Raw genomic sequence first — 8,537 nt, forward strand, 5'->3', positions numbered from 1 at the left:
CCTCAGTTTTTACCTTTTCAGTTTCAATTTATTAGACAGTGATTCAGACTCTGTATTTGTATAGATGCGCATGACTTAATGACACCCATATATTGGAAAACTTTAGTATTGGGTTGTGACGGTTTTATCTAGTATTTATGAGATTTTCACTTGTTTGAACCTGTTTTGATATATTTTAAATTTGTTTTAAATTTGAAAGTGTTGGAAATGTCTGAATAGTCGGCTTGCTTAGTATCATGATAGGCGTCATCACGACATGTTAGGTTTTTGGTCGTGACACAAATGTCAAAAGGTCACTTATTGTAGACCAAATAGAGTTATGATTAATAAACTGCAAAAATAGAATTAGTTATTTTTTTCTTAAAACGAAAAAGAAAAAGTAGATATATGTCTTAGTTTTCTTTTTATGTTTCTCCATGTGGAGTTAAAGAAGAAACAAGATCAATCATCTATGCAGGTTTTGTATATGTGACAATAACAAATAATGAAGAAGTGGTAGGCCTAATGAAAAAGAAAAGACATTAAATAGAGACAAAGCTACACAATAGCAAATTGGAATTACATGTGTCGAAAAAATAACTTTGTCTCCTTTTTAATGTGGAAGCAATCGAAAATTGTCTTTTTATTTTTATTTTTTTCCAAAAAAAAGTCAATAATTAGACTATATTTAGTAATGTTGTCCACTTTCTTTCAATTGCATCAACCTAGAAAAAAGAAAAGACATTTGGTCCCTTTCTCTACACCCTTTACATTTGTTCAAGTAGGGTCTTACTATAGTAATTGTATTTACTAGTTGGCTGCATAATTTCACAACAAAACCTAAATTCTACTAACAAATATTTATTCATGATAAAATGTTCAAATTTATCTTTTGTACTATCCAAAATTGTTCAATTTTATCCTCTGTTAGATTTGGCTTTGCCACTAACAACTCCAACATGAAATTGGCGGACTTCACGTGTCTAAATCCTTCAAAAAAAAAAAGGTTAAAATTTAGCACTCGACTTTTATCTATAACTTAAAATTACCATCAGGTTGAAGCTCAGTTACGAGTTAAGGACAAAAATAAGAATTTTTTCTTAACGGTGAACATAAATTAAATTAAAAGTCTAGCGAAGAGTAAAACAAAGCAATTGCAATAAGGACGACCTTTACCCTTGTTTATACAAAGGCGGATCCAAAGCATTACGTACAAGTGCATTGGAATCAAGTAGTTTTTGCTCGTACCTTGCATTTTCTTTAAAGATAATGCCATAAAAAACCAATACAAACATTTAAATACATTATGAAGAGGTCATAATAACTAAACAAAAATATACAAACCAGAAGTTAGGTCAAATTAAATCATTAAAACCGCCAAAGGAACTCACAAGATATTGCTTAATTTATTTGATATAGTAAAGCTAGCACATGAGTGCCCATCACTTTTTTAGCAAGAAGAGAGAGACCATCATTTTTTAACCAAAGGATTATTATACTCACAAAGTACAACAAAATTATGAATAAATGATTAATTTATTAACTGTGTACATTAGAAATCAACTGGCATCCTACCAAGGATTGTAATGGAATGTACAAGAACTTTTCATCCTTAATCAAAAATTTCGGGTTCGAGTTACTGGTATAAAAAAAATCTTGATACGGAACGCTTCTCCCTTTAATTGGGGCTCTAATGGGAGTACCGAATATCAGGTAGGAAACAAAAAAAATCAACTGGCGCCTAACGTGCAGTTATCGAACTCTTTTTTTTTTTTTGAAAAACAATATCATACAAACTTGTGATAAGAAGTTGGGACCAATTTGCTTTGTCTATTGAACATTTTGGTTATGTGGAGCTTTTATTGCCTCAGCTTGGTGTCCTAAGCAACTAATTTACTCTATCAAGTTATAAAAAAAAATGGAAAAAATTGCTTAATATTTCATTTTTATGTTTTTGCCTTTTGACCAAAAAACTATAAGAACTCCATTTAACTTCTGCACATACTAATTTAATTTTGGAAAAAAGTACAACTTTACTTTGCAAGTTGTGTCTATTGATCATTAAAATGGGCAAGATGTATCTTTAGCCATGAACAATCATGGTTTTAGACTAGTTGCTTTGATCATTATACAAATTAGTCGAGAGAATTTCTTGTTTACTTTTTATAGTCATTATATATTGATTGTGGATGATTATTGTCACGATCAAAACTTTCACCACAGACATCGTGATGACACTTAGTCTTTAAGACTAGGTAAGCCAATTATAATAACAATTCAAGCCTCTTCTTTTTCAATACAAGTGTCAAGACTAACATCGGAAATATTCAACAATCTCCCAAGACTGGTAATACTGAGTCACGAACTCTAACTGAATACATTAAATTCTCTCGAGGGACGAATATACAATACTGTTCGAATAAGAAATTAACAGTACTATAAAATGGAAAGACTCCAAGGGACTGCGACGACCAAGCAGCTCTACCTTGAATCCTTGCGATTAACACACTAACTCTGCCCGAGTCCGATATCTCAAATACCTGGCTTTGCACAAAAATGTGCAGAAGTATAGTATGAGTACACCACAATCGGTACCAAATAAGTATCAAGACTAACCTCGGTGGAGTAGTGACGAGGTACAGTCAAGACAATCACTAGTCAAATAACATGTGCAATATAGCATACAAAATAATAGAAAACAAATAGCAATGATGGCAACAATAATCAACTTGTGACATAAACAGCAAGGCAACAGGAACACCGTAAATATTGCTCAAACGAATAATAAACACAGGTACAACCAATTAATTAAGTCCGTCAAAATGTACATCTTTTATCTATAAGTTTTTCAATAAAAGCTCTAGAATATAATCCTTTCCAATAAATATATTTCGAATATACTTCCTTCAAATAAATATCTTTCCATTATAATTTTTTCAAATAATTATCTTCCGAATATAATTCTTTCAACTAAATATCTTTCGAATATAATTCTTTCAAATAAAAGTCACCACGTGACACCTTATTTAAATGTTCTGGCGTGAGAAACATATTCAACATATCACATCAAATATCTTCGTGCACTTGTCTCATTCTCGCCTCATATATATATATATATATATATATATATATATATATATATATATATATATATATATATATATATATCAAATCAATTGGCACGGCAACACCCTTCGTACATTTATCTCTTTCTCACCGAGAATACATATAATAGTACCAACTAGGTGAGAAAAATGTCAATAACAATAAAAGAAATAAAATGGGAGGCACACAGGAAGCAACAACAACTACAAGTCACATAGAAAACATAGGTGCATAATAACATCTCAAGATAAAAGCATGAATGTATACACAATGAAAAGATATCACAATATAATATATGTCTCTTGTCCTCACCTGTACGAAAATACCCTTTGTACCATGAACATATGATAATATAAAAATAATGGCACGACATCACTCTTCGTGATTTTACTCTCATCCTCACATGATAATATAATTAAAATGGTACGGCATCACCCTTCATGCTTTACACTCTCAAATGGCACGGCATCACCTTTCGTGCTTTACACTTTTCCTTACCAAGCACATGTATATCATTAACATGCAAGATAGGAAGCATAAATAACATCAAGGAGAGTGTTTAGATGACAACACAATACAATAATTCAAATCACAATTTGCCCACCGGTCACAACCAAATCCAAAGATACAACAAAAATCAATTAATTTCACATCAAATAGTCCAAGGCTCCACACAACGTATATAAAACCTCAAAAACAACAACAGAGATGGATAAGTAACTGAGCATAGAATAACACCTTCTTTAATTCAAATTTTTGATAAATATATAAATGCCTCCTTTTAAGCTTATTTAATTAATTATTTACAGATGAAAAATCCATAATGAAATTAATTTCAAGAGATATTAAATCAACAAACACACGGAATTCACATAAAAATCCAGTTGTAAATCATCACAAATTATCATATAAAATACAAACTCGACAACAAGGAATGAGAGATGACAAATACGTGATTTAATAGTACCAACAATTTCTAATTTAATACATAAGGGCGTCTACGAATTTTAACCGATATAATTTGCACATATAAACCAAGTACGTACTCGTCACCTCGAAGTTAAACCGATATTCCAAAATAGCGTTCTTGCTTGAATTGACCTCCTTACAGCTCAAATCTATCCAAATTAATTATATAATTTCATTAAAATTCATCGGAAACAATCCCAGATAATAAAACGTCAACTTAAAATTTTGCATTAAAAAGTCAATTAAAGTCAACGCGCCCGCCTCTCGGAACACGATAGAATTTTCACGAAATCCGAACACCCATTCCGATACGAGATCAAACAATTTTATCGAATTCCAATAACAAATCGCCCTCCAAATCTTGAATTTTCGTTTTTGAAAAGTTTTACAAAAATCTTGATTTCTTCCATTTAAATCCGAAATAAATTATGAATATAACCATAGATTCATGAAATATAATCACTTTAGGATATAGAACACTTACCCCAACCAAGCTTGTGAAAAATCCCTCCAGAATCGCCCAAATCCGAGCCCTAAAAATCCAAAACGAAAATGGAAAAATGACCAAGTTCAATCCTTATGTTTCTGTCGAGTTTCGCATTTGCGGGCTTCCAGTCGCACCTGCGACGCCGTATCTGCGGAAATGACTTAAGAGGCCTGGGACCGCTTCTGCGATAAGGTGGCCGCACCTGCGCGTGCTGTGATGACCCAAAATGTCATCTTTAAATTTAATGATTAATTATGTGATCTAAGCACTATTTACCATTACTCGACTTGCGTGTGCAGTCCGTAAAAAAAATTCGGAAAGAATTCAGGTGAAAAATGGATTAAAATGTGAATTAGATGTTTAAAACATAACTGAGTTGACTTTGGTCAATATTTTGAGCAAACGGATTCGGATTAGTATTTTGACAGTTTCGGTAGGTCCGCATCGTGAATTGGGACTTGGGCGTATACCCGGAACCAAATTCCAAGGCCCCTAGCCCGAGATATGGAATTTTGATGAAAACTTTATAGTTTGAGTTCAAATAGTGACCGGATGTCGAATTATGTGCAAATGACCCCAAAATAGAATTTTGATGATTCCAATAGCTCCGTATGGTGATTTTGGACTTTGGAGCGTGATCGGAATTTTATTTGAAAGTCCGTAGTGAAATTAGGCTTGAAATAGCTAAAATAGGAATTTAAAGTTTGAAAGTTTGATCGGGGAGTTGACTTTTTGATGTCGGGGTCAAAATCCAGTTCTGAAAATTTTCACAGCTCCGTTATATCATTTATGACTTGGGTGCAAAATTTGAGGTCAATCGGACTTGATTTGATAGGTTTCGACATCGAATGTAGAAGTTGGAAATTCTAAGTTTAATTAAGTTTGAATTGGAGCATGATTCGTGATTTTAGCGTTGTTTGATGTGATTTGAGGTTTCAAATAAGTTTGTATGATGTTTTAGGACTTGTTGGTATTTTGGGTTGAGGTCCCGAGGGCCTCGGGTGAGTTTCGGATGATTAACGGATCAAAAGTGGGACTTAGCTGCTGTAACTTTTATGCTGGAAATGCGGTCAAAATCGGGCTGCCTGTCAAAATCGAGCTCCCTGACAAAATCGAGCTCCCTGACAATCGAGCTCCCTCACTAAATCGAGCTCCTTGACTAAATCGAGGTCCTTGACAAAATCGAGGTCCCTGACAAATCGAGGTCCCTGACAAAATGGAGGTCCTTGACAATCGAGGTCCCTGTCAAAATCGAGGTCCCTGATCGAACTGGACAGATCGAGCTCCCAAGATCGAATTGGACAGATCGAGCTCCCAAGATCGAACTGGACAGATCTCTAAGTTATAAAAATAATGGCATTCAACATTTGCAATTTTTGACAAACTTGAGCTTGAACAGAGGCGACTTTTGACAGATTTTCAAGGAAAGACATTTGGGGTAAGTGATTCCAACTCGGATTTGGTCTATATACACAAATATATAATTATTTTCACCATTTAATTAGTGTTTTGAGATTGAAATTTGGAAAATTTTAGAAATCTCATAGAAATGAATTTTTGAGATTTCGGTGTCGATCCGGAGTCCGATTGGAGTGAAACTGGTATGGTTGGACTCGTAATTGAATGGGTTGTCGGATTTTATAAGTTTTGCTGGATTCCGAGATGTGAGCCCCACGGGCAAATTTTGAGCTAATTTCGGATTTTATTGAAAAATGTAGTATTTTCTTATGAAATTGATTCCTATAATTTTTGTTGACTCTATCGAATTACTTATGACTAGATATGAGTCGTGAGCTCTTTATTATTGAAAAAATATTGTTGTTGATTTATTTTTGGAAAATTAAAATATTGGGCACTTGAGGTGCAAATTGTGATATATTGTGATATTGATACGTATGCGGTGGTATAAGGTCTGGGGATTGAAACACATGCGGTGAGATAAGGGTGGCTTGATACGCGTGACTAGTAGGGGTGAATACTAGAAGTCATGTGGTGTGATAAGGGAGGCTAAAACGCGGGATGCTATTTCGGGAAAAAATATTTTTTTTAAATAAATTGTGAAGGCTCCCGCGGTGATATAAGGAAATGAGATATTGTGAATTTATTTATGATTTGGGACTACGAGGTGGTACCTCGGTAGTGCCCTTATTGATATTGATTTATGGTCATAGTTGCCTTCGATTAATTGTTGTGATTTTCATAAAGCTGAAAGGAAATTCTGTTTTGATTCCACGAGATATTATTTGCAATTAATTGGTGTCATTAAATGTGACATACTATTTGATTCATTTTCGCAGTCATTTTTATCTTATTAAATTGTTTAAATATTTTTCCATGTCATTATCTATTCTCCAGTAGGGCCTGACCTGACCTCGTCACTACTCTATTGAGGTTAGGCTTGGCACTTACTGGGTACCGTTGTAGTGTACTCATACTATGCTTCTGCATATCTTTTTGTGCAGATCCAGGTACATCTTACCAGTTTAGACGTCAGTGAAGCTACCTGCGCACGGAGACTTCGAGGTATATCTGCCAGCGTCCGCAGACTCCGGAGTCCCCTTCTATCATTTTATGTTGCTTCCTTATTTTTCTTTAGACCTTGATACATAGAAATATTGAGAATAAATTTTAGAAGCTTGTTACTTATTTCTACCGGGTTTTGGGAGTTATAATTATTTGAATTGTAGTTTATTTATTTCAGATATTTATGATTATTCCGCATTGATAGGCTTAGCTAGTCTTAGAGACTAGGTGCCATCACGACCTCCTACGGAAGAAATTTGGGGTCGTGACAAGTTGGTATCAGAGCACTAGGTTCATAGGTGTTATGAGTCACAAGCAAGTTTAGTAGAGTCTTGCGGATCGGTACGAAGACGTCTGTACTTATCTTCGAGAGGCTATGGAACTGTTAGGAATTATTCACTTCTTTGATTCCTTATCATGCGCCTTTGTTGATTTCAAGGTTCTTAACAATTGTCTTTCTATTCTCTCACAGATGGTGAGGACACGCACAACTCGATCTGATGATCAGGCAGCCGCGCCCCCTGTTGGAGCCGCAAGAGGCCAGGGTCGGGGCAGAGGCCGAGCTAGAGGCCGAGGAAGACCACATGGTACAGCCAGAGCATCTGCACGAACTACTTCACCAGAGCCACCAGTAGCTCCAGTTGGAGAGCAGGCACCTGAGACGCCTGTTACTACTCCTGCACTTCAGGAGACTCTTGCCTAGTTTTTGAGCATGTTTGGCACTTTAGCTCATGCAGGATTAATTCCACTTGCTCTTGCCACATATCAGGCTGGGGGAGGAGCGCAGACTCCCGCCGCCCATACTCCAGAGCCACGTGCCTAAGTTGACCATGCCTCAGAGGTTATACCAGTGCAGCCAGTTGTCCCAGTTCGGCCTGAGATTAGGACAGCAGTTTTAGAAGGAGAGCAGCTTAGGCTCGAGAGGTATAAGAAGTACCACCCTCCCACTTTCAGCGGTCTAGCTTCAGAGGATGCTTAGGGTTTTCTGGAGGAATGTCACCGTATCCTTCGTACTATGGGTATTGTGGATTCCAGTGGAGTTTCTTTCACGGCATTCCAGTTTAGAGGAGCAGCCTACCAGTGGTGGCAGGCATATGAGTTGATAGTCCGGCTGAGGCAGCTTCACTTACTTGGACTTAATTTTCAGATATGTTCTTGAGGGAGTATGTTCCTCAGAGTCTTAGGGATGCTTGGCGCGCAGAGTTTGAGTAGCTGCGCCAGGGTTCTATGACCGTGTCAGAATATGCGGGCCGATTCAGTGATTTGCCTAGGCATGCACCAGCCTTAGTTGCTACTATTCGAGAGTGAGTTCGTAGGTTTATTGAGGGTCTTCACCCTAGTATCAGATACAGTATGGCTCGAGAGATAGAGATGGACATCACATACCAAGAGGTGGTGTCAATTGCTAGAAGATTGGAAGGTATGCAGACTCGAGATAGGGAAGAGAGGGAAGCTAAGAGACCCCGAGATTCTA

This window comes from Nicotiana tomentosiformis, chromosome 11 (assembly GCF_000390325.3).
Source record: "Nicotiana tomentosiformis chromosome 11, ASM39032v3, whole genome shotgun sequence".
NCBI lineage: Eukaryota > Viridiplantae > Streptophyta > Magnoliopsida > Solanales > Solanaceae > Nicotiana > Nicotiana tomentosiformis.